This window comes from Bactrocera dorsalis, chromosome 4 (assembly GCF_023373825.1).
Source record: "Bactrocera dorsalis isolate Fly_Bdor chromosome 4, ASM2337382v1, whole genome shotgun sequence".
NCBI lineage: Eukaryota > Metazoa > Arthropoda > Insecta > Diptera > Tephritidae > Bactrocera > Bactrocera dorsalis.
Genome location: NC_064306.1, coordinates 17,809,554 through 17,822,204, shown reverse-complemented (window position 1 = coordinate 17,822,204; position 12,651 = coordinate 17,809,554). Strand labels below are relative to the sequence as shown.

At 35.4% G+C, this 12,651-nt stretch overlaps 1 protein-coding gene across 4 annotated transcripts in view; it reads left to right on the top strand.

Moving 5' to 3' along the window:
* Positions 1 to 12,651, top strand: part of LOC105225884 (protein trapped in endoderm-1) — a 61,734-nt gene that overhangs the window by 35,037 nt on the left and 14,046 nt on the right. The gene's annotated exons all lie outside the window — the stretch shown is intronic.

Here is a 12,651-nt window from a genome sequence, read left to right as displayed (position 1 = left end):
ACGTCATGTTATGATATTGAAACGTGTTATTACTAAAATATTATATGGTTCATATGGACAGCATGATTGGGCATAAATGGTTTAAGAGAAAACATCTTATTTCTTCATGCGATTTCAATTTGCTCCGCAGGGTTAGTCGCGCTTTATTAGGGAAAATGTTGTGTATTAACTGTAAAAATAATGACATTCAAATTTTTAGAAAAACAATTTAAATTGTGAGATGAGATCACCCATGTCGAGGGAATTTAAGAGCTGTACATGGTATATAGCAACGTCGTCAGTTGCCATCACCGTAACTGTTGAGTTGTGGTCAACTCATCTAGAACTTGCTCAACTACTCTTTTATTAATTTTTTCTACCAATTTGTTTTTGGGCCCCATAGTAGCTCTTTCGCGCAACCACCTCTGGTTAGCCAGGTTTTTTTGTTAAAGAGGCTAAATTAGCCGTTAGTATCCGTTGGCATGCGACTTTCGCCGACCTCGAGATGCGGTTGTGCGAAAAGTTCAGACTACTAATCATTGAGCAGCTGGACCCTTATGATAGAATTCAGTAATTGCTCTTCCTTAGCTTACAACGGCGAAAGCTTGAGACTTGCGTTTATTTCGTCTACTGTGATACCTCGCTCGATAATCGGCATCGTTTGCCGGAAATCACCAACCAGTCACCAGACGACTACTCATTACATCCAATGTTTTGAAAGCAAGACATTGTGTATTCATCCCACAGGATCAGTTTGCACCACTGCAATAGAGCACCGCTACCACCACTTTTGATGATGTTGCAATTGGGCCTTTTTTCACTGGCAGAGTTCAGCGAGAGGTTGAATACTGAGTTTTCGGTTCTGTCTTCACTAAGCAAGATTGCGGCTATTACGGATGACGCGGCAACCAGGGATCAAGTTCAGAAAGTTTTTCCGATGTCCCTCGTTGCATTCAAGAAAAAAGACCCTCTTGCCCTTCGGTAGTAACATAGGCTCTGTTTGGTTAACTTTAATTCCTAAAGCCACAGTATCGTAACCAAGCTGTGACCAAATCAATGGACAGCTCTTCCGTTCTTTGTGGGGCAGGCATACTGAAATCGCGCACCTATCGCAAACATTTTATCCAGAATAACTTTCAACGCTTCATTAAAAATTATGTTATCTTCGTCTATGTTATCCCTTGGTATCAACGAACATTGTCTTTTGTTAAACTTGTCCCATAACTGCTGGTGGTTGGAGAGTCCGCAGCTGTTTATCATAGTCACAAAGAGCTCTCCCATCGTTTTGCTTCAATGACCGTCATCTTCCAGCAACCCCATCAACTCACATACTTCTCAGAAATTGTTCTTTTCCTGCACATCTACGATTTGGAACGCTTGAAAATTTGTGGACCTCGGATTTTAGTCAGCAGTAACCGTACACATGTACGGTATAATTCTAACAACCGCATCTGAGGTCTTCACACCTGACCAACCATCGACAAGTGCGCCCTGCACGCGATATTTGCATTATTTTCGTGACGCATTCCACGTTTATACCTTTTTCTTCATACCATAGAACAACGTACGAGCAAAATCTTCTTTCTGGCACAGGCGGAAAAATGCGGTAAGATTGGTAACAGGTCTCGAGAGTTGGCCTTTGTAAAATACACGCGCTCGCCGTTTGGGAGGTGCACAGCATTACGGGTCACTGTTGTGTGCCTTTCGTGTAACTATAAATCGAGTATCCTTCATGCAGCTTTGTCACTACTTACATATTGGCTCGCCGGAAACATCTGGCCCTTATATACTATACATATTTATATTGGGTTGTCAAAAAAGTCTTGCGGTATTTTCGCTAGTTGGCGCTGAAAGCGCGTAGTTCTAGTTTTATTCGTCACATCGGGTCATGCTATACCTTTTTGGAAAGCTCATTTCACGCGCTAACACGTGTTTGATTGATTGTCGTTTCTTTTAAGTCGTTCGTAAGTTATAGCGTCGCAAACATGGAGCAAAATAAAGAGAAAATACGGCACATTTTACAGTACTACTACGATAAAAGCAAAAAGGCATCTCAAGCCGCCAATAAAATTTGTGCAGTTTATGGACCCGATACAGTTTCCATTTCCACCGCACAACGATGGTTTGAACGTTTTCGTTCTGGTGTAGAGGTGGTCGAAGATGCGCCACGCTCCGGAAGGCCTGTCGTCGAAAATTGCGATAAAATCGCTGGATTTGTCGAAAGAGACCGGCATAGTAGTCATCAAACCGTTATAAACCATTTGAAGAAGCTTGGAGTCACTAAGAAGCTCGATGTGTGGGTGCCACACGAATTGATTCAATAAAAATACCGCAAGACTTTTTTGACAACCCAATATTTATACCCATTATAAACATAAGTATGTACAGTGAATCAATAATTTTACATACACCTAGATCTATTAAATAACGAGGTTTTTATTTGTTTCAAAATGAAAAAAAGCTAAAAATGTGCCTAATTTATATCAAAAAAGTTGACGTACACTAATGATTATTTTTATGAATTCAAAGTAATTGCAATAGTTTTAGATGCATTTATTATTTTATTGGCCTTCATTTTGTTGCAATTATGGCCCCCAGATGTCGACGCATGCTCCCCACTCAATTTCTAATATTATTTCCGGATATTTTGACCCACTAAGTCCATAAGCCAGTTTTTAGGCACTCTTTTGATAAAAATCGATGTTTTCGAATACGGTTTTCCAATAAGTTGCAAATATGTTGAATAGGATTAATGTCTGGTGGTTGCGGGACATATGGAGTTATTTTCAATCCCATAACAACCCTTTACGTACAAGATACGATGTGTATTTTGGGTCGTTATCCTGCTGGAAGTTGATTTTGCTGCTATGAACTGCCGATTTAAACTCACTTAAAATTTAAATTATTTTGTTAAAATGTTTAGATTTGTCTCTAAATATTTCAACAAAATCGTTTAAATTTTAAAATTTAGTATTCTCCTTTTTACAATAAAATGAGCAAATAGATCTGAGACAACGCTGAGGAGTATTGAAATAATCCTAGTAAATAAGGTCAGTTAATTAATAACATTGAAAGCAAATGAAAGGAGAGAACGGACCGTCGATCTTCCAGTAATTTAAGATGTAAAAGCAATAAACGATATGTATATTGTATTGTATTGGGTCAACAAACTTTAACATGTTGAGGTGTCATCTGAATAAAATAAAGAATAATTTGGTATCAAAACAAATTTTCAAATATATTTTTTAATAATTTTGAATTTTTTTGAAACATTCTTGTTCGGATGCAAAGAAGTTACATAAATTTTCAATGAAAGGAGTAGAAAATAACTCCAACAAGCGGCTTGCAAGTTCAAACAGCTATGCAAAAGCAAAGCGAGAATGCTGTTTGCAACGTGCTCTACCGTTTCAATCGTTTCGTTTTCTTACATTCTGTGCTTCAATTGCCGTTTATTTTAAAAGCACGGATCTTTGAAAGCTCGGATGGTAATTTTGTTGCTATATTCTGAAAATCATACATTTCACAAAAACAACTAAAAGACAGCTCGCTTCTCGCAACGCTCTAACTCTGTCATGATATCGCGTTGCGCTTTGCGTCTTGCTTCGCATTCTTACATCTGCTTTAGCTATTTACCGTTCTAGGAGCCGCCAGATGAAACTGATTACTAAAAACTGCGCAGTTCTCAACGAGTTAAGGATCGAAGGGCAAATTTACGAAAAATCTTTTGAACGCGTTCAATCCTATTAATTTGACGGTAGGCAATATGGTCTCCAAATGAACACTGCATACTCCAAGATACACCGAAGAAAAGATGTATACAATATTTTTAACGTATAGGGATCGGAAAAATTGGAAGTACTTCGACGGATAAAGCCAAGCAAAGAGAATGATTTAGGAGTAATATAGTTGACGTGATTAATGAAATAGATTCTCTATTGTCAAAGATTATCCCATGATCTTAATGGTTAATTTTCGGATCATTTGAAGCGCGATGACGGTTAAGGATGGGATGACTGCTACCTTGTTATGCTCATGAGAACAGTTTCAGTGGTAGGGGTGGTGGAATATGCGTAAACATAGTTGTCGCAATCGTGTGTTCACAGCATAAGGCGATATAACTTTCGGTATATTGCAAGTGTTACATCTAACAGAAGTTCAATTTGGATGAAAACTTTTGTCATAGATGCAACGGAAGAATTCCTCTGGTTCGTGTTTGCCTCAGTGTCATCACTGATCAGGGGGACACTGGTGTTCTGTTAAGGATCACAAAATCAACTGCTCCAATCAAGGTATATTAAAATCCGGGCCGTTTCGGGAAACATTTAACCGTCTGTCGTGTTTTGCATTGTACGGATCGAATCGTATTTAACGGATTACATGTGGTAACAATCATCGGAGATTCCGAGGAAAATTCGGTTTTTTCGTTGTGTTCTTTTTGCTCTCATTAACGATATCCGAAATTATTTTTATATTCGCGCAATAGATTTCAATCCGAAGTCCAATCGAAGGTCCTCCGAGTGCACTGCACAAGATGAATCCGCTCCAAAGCATGGAAAAACGCAATAGTTTTCTAGCAAGGTTGTTTTTGACTGTATTTTGTGATGAGCTTGGAACAATTATTATTTACTACCTTCAAAAAGGACGGACCATTAACATCGACTAGTATTTTGGGCTGTTTGAAGGACGAAACTGCCGCATTAAAAAAAAATAAAGTGCTGTTTCACCAAGACAATACACCGGACAAATCGGACTACAAAATGGTATCGAAAAGTTGGAAGGTCGCTATGAGCAGTGTATCACCCTTTGAAAGGAACTATGTTGAATAAAAAAAGGAATTTGGCCAAAAAACATGATATCAATTGACATGTTACATCGTCTACTTTTGACTCCGGCTCCTGTAAAACTCTCTTGTGCCATCCCGAATGTAATATTTAAGATCTCTGCTCTATTTATTTATTTATCGCTCTTTTAGTAGTTTTTAATATAACTGCTAAATGGGGAGAGGCCGAAGTTATCATCCGATTTCATCTATTTTTATGGTGTCAGAGTGCTTAAGGAATTTTTCTTGTATCTTAAGCAGCTGTAGAGATATTTTTAGCCCACGGGAAACGCAGTACCCTGTGACACATTAAAGTTGTATATCTTAATTTAGTGCTTAGTTATAGCACTTTATAAGTTTTCGTTCAATGTAGTTTTGTGGGCGTGGCAGTGGTCCGATTACGCCCATCTACGAACGAGCTCTTTAGCAAGGAACATGTTAACCGGATTTCATCAAGATATCTTAATTAGGTGATACAAATAACCGTTAGGTGAACAAAACTATTATACGTCTTAGCAACATGTTTTTAAAAATTGGCTATAACTAAGTGATAATTTACATATTTAATACATGCAAGGTGTGTTCCAAAGTAACTTTTTGAATCTAGCGCCCTCTGGCGGCGCCATTTATATGCCGACTGGTGCGTTAGAATCTGCTATCTTTGTCAATTGTCCATTGAGAATTTCATGAATTTTGGAAGTGAAGTTATTGCGTTTTAAGTGCCAGTATGTTTGTATTATCGGTGCGAAAATGAGCTTCGAACAAAGAGCCAACATTAAATTTTGTCTTAAAATTGGTAAAAGTTTCACCGAAACGTTTCAATTGATGAAACAAGTTTATGGCGATGATTGCCTGTCCCGTAGCAGAGTGCACGAGTGGTTTTAACGTTTTCAAAGTGGTCGTGAGGACATATTCATCTGGTATGGCACCGTGCGACGCTTGTGCGAAAAATGCATTTGCCCATGAAAGGAAAGCGTTATGTAGACGTAGAGGCCATTCAAAAGGCTTCCATCGGCATACTGGCGGTCATACCGGTCAACGATCCAAAACACTCGTTCGTCATGCTTTTGCTGTATTGAAGCAGAAGGACACTATTTTGAATAAAATTAATTGATTTTGCCGAAACCATTTGTCCTTTTTTTTTAAGTCCTGTTTACTTTGGAACACACTTTGTATACATCCATTAAGCATGATGAATATATTTTTTAATCAGCTTATGGTAAACTTCGTGTGAATAAAACATTCCTATGTATTTTAATTTTCACGCTATCGTATCACAAATTTCTTGTGAAATGTTTTTATTTTGATATTGATGCAAAAATTATACAGATAAAAGCTTTCGATTGTATTGGTATATTTGAAGGAATAATGGATTCAAAAAAACTTCTTGAGCTGCCGCACATTTTGTGTCAACTTGAAAATCGATGGTTACCTTTTTCATTCTGAAATCGATTACGATGGTAGCCCTTGCTATTGGAAGAATCATGTAACTTCGCTTATAATACATGGACATTGACTTGATCAAAGACGTAAACTGTATTTTGTTAATAGCCCCTAGTTCATATAAAAAAGTTTTTAAAATCAAGTAAACTAAGCAATGTCACTGTCCGTTGGAATGAAAAACTAAAATATTTCGGTATTAGTCTTGATACGAAAATAATTTATATACAAAAATTTTCGTTTCTTATTAATAAAATAATTTTTTTTAATTAAGACCCTGTACCCTCTCATTAATCGTCAATCCGTTCTGATTACTTACAAAAAACTGTTAATTTTTAAATAAAAATTTCAACTCATAATTTTCTGTGGAGCACCAGCCTGGAACATTATGCGAATTTGTATGTGATGCAAAACAAACTTTTAAAACTGAAACTGGACTTCCCCTGGTCTAATTCACTGTGATTCTGCACCTTTAGGCTAATATAGTTCTAGTTTCGGACAGAATTCATATGCTAATGAAAAATTATATTTGCAGTTATAATTTTTCATTAGTATATGAATTCTGTAATTCAGTTTATCAACACATAATTGAACTTGTTTCCTAACTATAGATAGATTTATTTATATGTATGTATTTTTTTTAAATATTGTTTATTTTTTTGTACAAATGAGGTTTATTCCTTAATTTTGCCCTCTAATTATATATTGTCATAATTAAGTTTAAATCATAATAAGATAAGCCAATTATGTCTAAACTCTTTTTTTAATTTGTTATTAAATAAAGAAACTAGAGGCCCACCTAGGAACTGCGGGAAAATATATAAATAAAGAAAAAATCTATTAAATAGTATTGTATATACAATACTTACATTTTATTTTTATTTTTTGTGAATAAACTTTATGGATTCACATAAATAAAAATACATCTACGATTAGCAAAAAGTTTAGAATATGAGAGATTTTCCCGTGTCTAATTCACGATAAAAAAAAACAGAAATTTGTGCATTATTCCAATGGAAATGGCGTCACACGCAGATAAGGCTGAATAGCTTTCATTAATACATAGTGTGGATGAAATATTACAATAATTATTTTCGAATTAATTATATTTTTTTTACTTATATTTATACCGAACCATTAGTTAATAGGTGATGTCTCTTAATAAATTTGTGTTAAACTATCTTCTAAGACATATTTTAGTTTAATGCCAAAATTAGATGAAATCACCCCAAACCACAGCTTTGATTGTACAGCTTAATATATAAAACATTTCATCGGCAGTAAGTAAACATAATATTTAAGATTTTATGCTAAAAATTAAAGAAATCTGGTATCGGATTATTTCCAAGCCTATAATCAAGCTTAAAATCAGAGATCATTTTAGTAGAGCAGAAAAATGTCTTCAAAACTATACATTTTGCAATTTAAACTTTTTTTCCATTGAGTTATAAAATACATAAGATTAAATTTGTCTTAAAGTAATCAAACATTAGCATTGAATATCTTTTAAAAGATTGAGTCCTTTTCTTTTTGTTATTTGTTTGTAGCAACATGGCGGTTATTGGTCTTGAACGATACGTGAACTGCAATAAAGCGCTTTGTTGGATATTTACTTTTGCAATTTATGAACGTTTTCAGACTGTTGTGCGTCTCGCATTTAGTTTGGAGAATGGCCAAAGAGTATATTTCAACCCAGAGAATACATTACAGCCAGTGGAAATACCGCCAGCAACAAAATTAAAATTGACGAGTTTTTTCTCAACTTTCGTCAGTGATCCGTTTGCGAGAACATTGCTCTATTCGGAAATACCTTGATATTATACATGGAATGCATCGTCGAAGAAATAGTTACGCAGAAAGCAAGGCCAACCAGTAGATTGACATGCAGATGTGTTCTCAACTAATGCCTTAGGACGAATTTACTCCATCCACCCGAAAAACGACGATTGATTCTACCTTCATTTGAGTCATTGCGTAGTGTGAATGGTACGGTGTGTGCGACTTTTTGATAAGCAAGCAAGTATTTACAATTGCTGGATCATTATAATGGACGATGCGATAGCTACTTCGAATGCAAATGAAGTTTGCACATTTTTCGCCATGATCACTTCGACATATCATCAAATCCGCGTCAATTATGGGATACGAACAAAAATGACTTTGCCGAAGACATTTTACATCGTATTCATTAAAAATTGGAAATGGGTGAATTCCAGTTGATGCTTCCGGCGGTTTGATGTCAATTCCATCTGCCGTTTATCAATTCATGAAAGATGAACTCATCACGAATGTTCAGACATTGGCCAAATTATCGTAGCTAAGATTCCTTGAGTGCACGCATAATTTTAGCTGCCAAAAATACCGATGTTGTGACTTAAACTGGAAGATTCAAAGTCAAATTCCGGGGGACTTGCGCCCATACAAATCGATCCATCGTATTGACAATGAAGACAGCGCCGTGAATTATCCAGTGGAATTTCTAAATTCTTTGAAGAGTATTGGCATGCCACCGCATCATTTGCGTCTCAAAATTGGATCTGTCATTATTATGTTTCGCAATCTTCATGCGCCGAAACTGTGTAATGGAACCCGACTGATTGTGACGCAGCTATCGAATATGAGGGGGCGGAATACTTGATTCTACGTACGAATTCCTTTGAGTTCTAACGATTTGCCATTTTAGTTCAAATGTATTCCGTGTCTAGTTGCATTTGAGATAACAGTCAACAGGACACAATGGCATAAATTTGGAAATGATATATTTTTCATATGGCCAGATATACGTTGCGTGCTCACGTGTTGGAAAACCATCTTTTCTGTACATTTACACACCGGCACAGAAACCAAAAATGTTTATCAAGCTGCGTTACATTGAAAAAAAATTAGAAAAATCGAAAATAAATGATTTTTAACACAACATAAATTCAACTTTCTTTTCACATAATTTCACACAGGACAACGGTTGCGGGATCAGCTAGTATATATATATATATACATATCGTCACCTGAAATGCAAAATAACGTATCATCAAAAAATTCGAAATTGAGTATCCTATTGATTACGATTCACTACTTCAAATTACATACATATATAATATTGTATATGTCCAACATTTTCAGGTTCTGCGCTCATATATCAACCAGTTTTAACCAATATTAAAATTATTTTTTCACTCTTGTTCCATTTTATTTCGTGTTTCATTCATGCCACTGAAAATTTCCGAAACTGTTGTTACGTTATTTTGCATTTCAGGTGACGATATATACTTAATGACTATCACAAAAAGCTGAAAACATTCCTCCTGCCCTTTATCATACAATGGGCAAAGGAAAGAAATCGTTAATAGAATCACTAAATTTTGCAGTAAAGATGGTGCGGAAAGGCTGCATCGGAATTGATGTAAAAAATGGATAACAAGCATATCATAACTTACTTTCAGCCGAAATCTTATGCATAAAAAACCAGTCTACGAATATTAACCAGATTCGATCCGTAAAATTATTTTGATTATAAAATATGTAAATGGAGCACCATTGAAGATATAAAAATAAAACTTTGTAGGAATAATGTTTTTTAAGGTGTGGCACCTTTCTGCTAAAAAAAATCCAAAGTTAGTTATTACAAATACACCACAATATTTAAGGCCTCATATACGGATTGTGATCATAGTGTTTATGGCTGATATTTTATGAAAATTATTTACTGAGATTGGCTTCCTCCTATTCATCATCAGTAATCTTCTGATTCAAAAATTAATCGATTTTGTTGCGATTGAACTGCGTAGATGGCAATTCAATCCATGATGTTTTTTATACTATTGCTACAGAGTATTATAGTTTTGTTGACCTAACAGTTGCACGTATCACCTAAAACTAATCGAGATAGATATAGGGTATATATATAATATATATAAATGATCAACGTAACGAGAAAAGTTAAAATCCAGTTGACTGTCTATCTGTCCGTCCGCGCAAACTGTAACTAGAGTAAAAATTGAGATATCTTGATGAAATTTGGCATGTGGGTTCCTTAATACAAAAAAAATTCGAGTCCGTAGACGGGCGTAATAAGACCACTGCCACGCCCACAAAACGCCATTAACCGAAAACATAAAGTGCCAGAACTGAGCACTGAATTAAGATATAAAGGTGTGATTTGGAACAGAGGATCGCAGTGGCAAGGGGCACCTGTGGCCAAAATTAAAAAAAAAGCGTGTGGCGACGCACATTGGGATATCTGTGGCCGAAATTCAAAAATTTCATGTTGTCTGATTTGAATGAAAATTTCACAGTTTGTTACCAACTATTTATACATTATTTTCCCAAAGTATTAGGATTCTATCTGCATTAGTTTTTTGTCCAGAAATACCCAAAGTTGGTGAATGTAGAGAACATCAAAATTAGCAAAAAATTTACTCAAAAGTCAAATCATTGATACAATAAAACAACTATTGAAATTCAACTTTGTTATTATTTTTCATTTATAATATGTATCAAAGAAAAAATTTGCATCAAAATCCATTGAAAAAAATAGTGCATAAAAAATTTTGTGGAACAACATAATTTGGACGTCAAAATTTCAATGTTCTTCAAATTCAAAGTGGTGCATCTTTTTAGCGCTGTCTACCGCTGTCGACATACATATACCGAATTAAAGCCTGAAGTCTCAGCTAAACGATAAAAAAAAATTCAGCTGCCCCAAATTGCCCCCCTTGAAAAAAACAATGTCAGAATGTCACGAAGATGTAAAAAAGTTGCTAAAAGAGACTTGATAAAAGAGAATTTAGTTGTATGGGAGGTGGGCGTAAAAATGGGCGGATATTATTGAAATTTAACACCAACATATATAATGTCATAAAAATGCTATGTACCAAAAATCAGTGCTGTAGGTCAAAAATTAAGTTTCACCTTATATGGGAGGTGGGCGTAAAATAAAATTTTTTAAAAAATTTGTTTTCATTTTTTTCTTGACTGGAATCCAAAACAATGATGTACCAAATGTCATTGCCCTGCGACAACTCCTTATATTTTCTAGCCGCAGTATGCACTAGCAGAAACCTCTGTGCGACGCGCTCTAAAAAATTTAATGTACATATCTGCTAAATCATTTAAGATATAGTAACGAAACTCGACCGGCTAAAATATTATAAAAACTCTTACCAACAATTTCACACTGGATGAAATCGGAAGATAACCCCGTTCAGTGCCAATATAACGGTACTGTTAAAAACTACTAAAAGCGCGATAAATACGCCAGAGAGATTAAATTTTACCCGCGAAATGGTATGGGAGGGCTTTACGGGAGTCGATGTAAAAATTGGGCGTGGCAACGCCCACATTTTGGTGAAATCTCATATGTCGGGACCCATCTAACCGATTTGGTATATGGCATTATTTTCATATTACAATGTCACAGAGCGAAAACTGGTGAAATCGGAGTAGAACCACGTCTACTTCCCATATAACACAATTTCTAATTCCACTTTCTTATCCATGTCATCTTAGGACCAAAAATTTTTCAAATTCAAATAAAATGCTCAAGCCCCTCAGAATGCTGGGGTGAGAATTGAAAGAAAAAGATTACGAGATATGTATGTGCGATCCCTTCCAGATGAATGACTGGCTGTAAGTAATTGCACGTGAAAGTATACATTTTTCTTACAATTTGTTTACGTATTTAGATTCAAAAAAAACTTTCGTCTGAATAAGGACACATTCAAGCATCTCCTAGATACGTTTGCGGAAGAGACGACGGCAAGTAAATTTGATGCTACCTCTTTCCAAAAAGCCTGCACATCTTCTTTAGGACGCTGGTGGAAACCGTTGGCTATATCTAGCTTACTCTCCACCATATCTGCCAATTTTCCATATTGCTCTGGTGTTGTTGTTTTTGACCTAAAAGCATATCAAAAAACATCACTAAAACTGGAAATATCGTGTGTTTTACAACTTTTAAATACAAGTTTTAGTTACATTTTTAGAAAATTCAAAAACAATCACGCAAATAATAAAAATTTCGCAGCAAAATAAAAACACAAAAAGTTCTCCGCCAACAAAATTGCAACTTAGCAAAACAGAGCTACGATCGAAATGCATGATAGGCAGAATTGTAAATTTCGAAGTTGAACTGAACGGGAACGGAACGCATGATACCAAAGTCGCCAAACGGAGAAAATTTCAATCCAAGTCGAAATGCGTGATAGGGGTGACAGATTTATAAAAAAATAATTTCCTTTATTGTTTATGGTATAAGGTCTGAGGTCATTCACAATTCATTTGCAAGTTGTACAACATACATTATTACATAAAAGCCCTTATCCCAGAATTCGAAACAATTTCAATGCATTTTTTTTTTAGAAATTTTTGGGTTTTCTGAGTAAAATTATGCATTTATCAAAATATTTAATGATAAT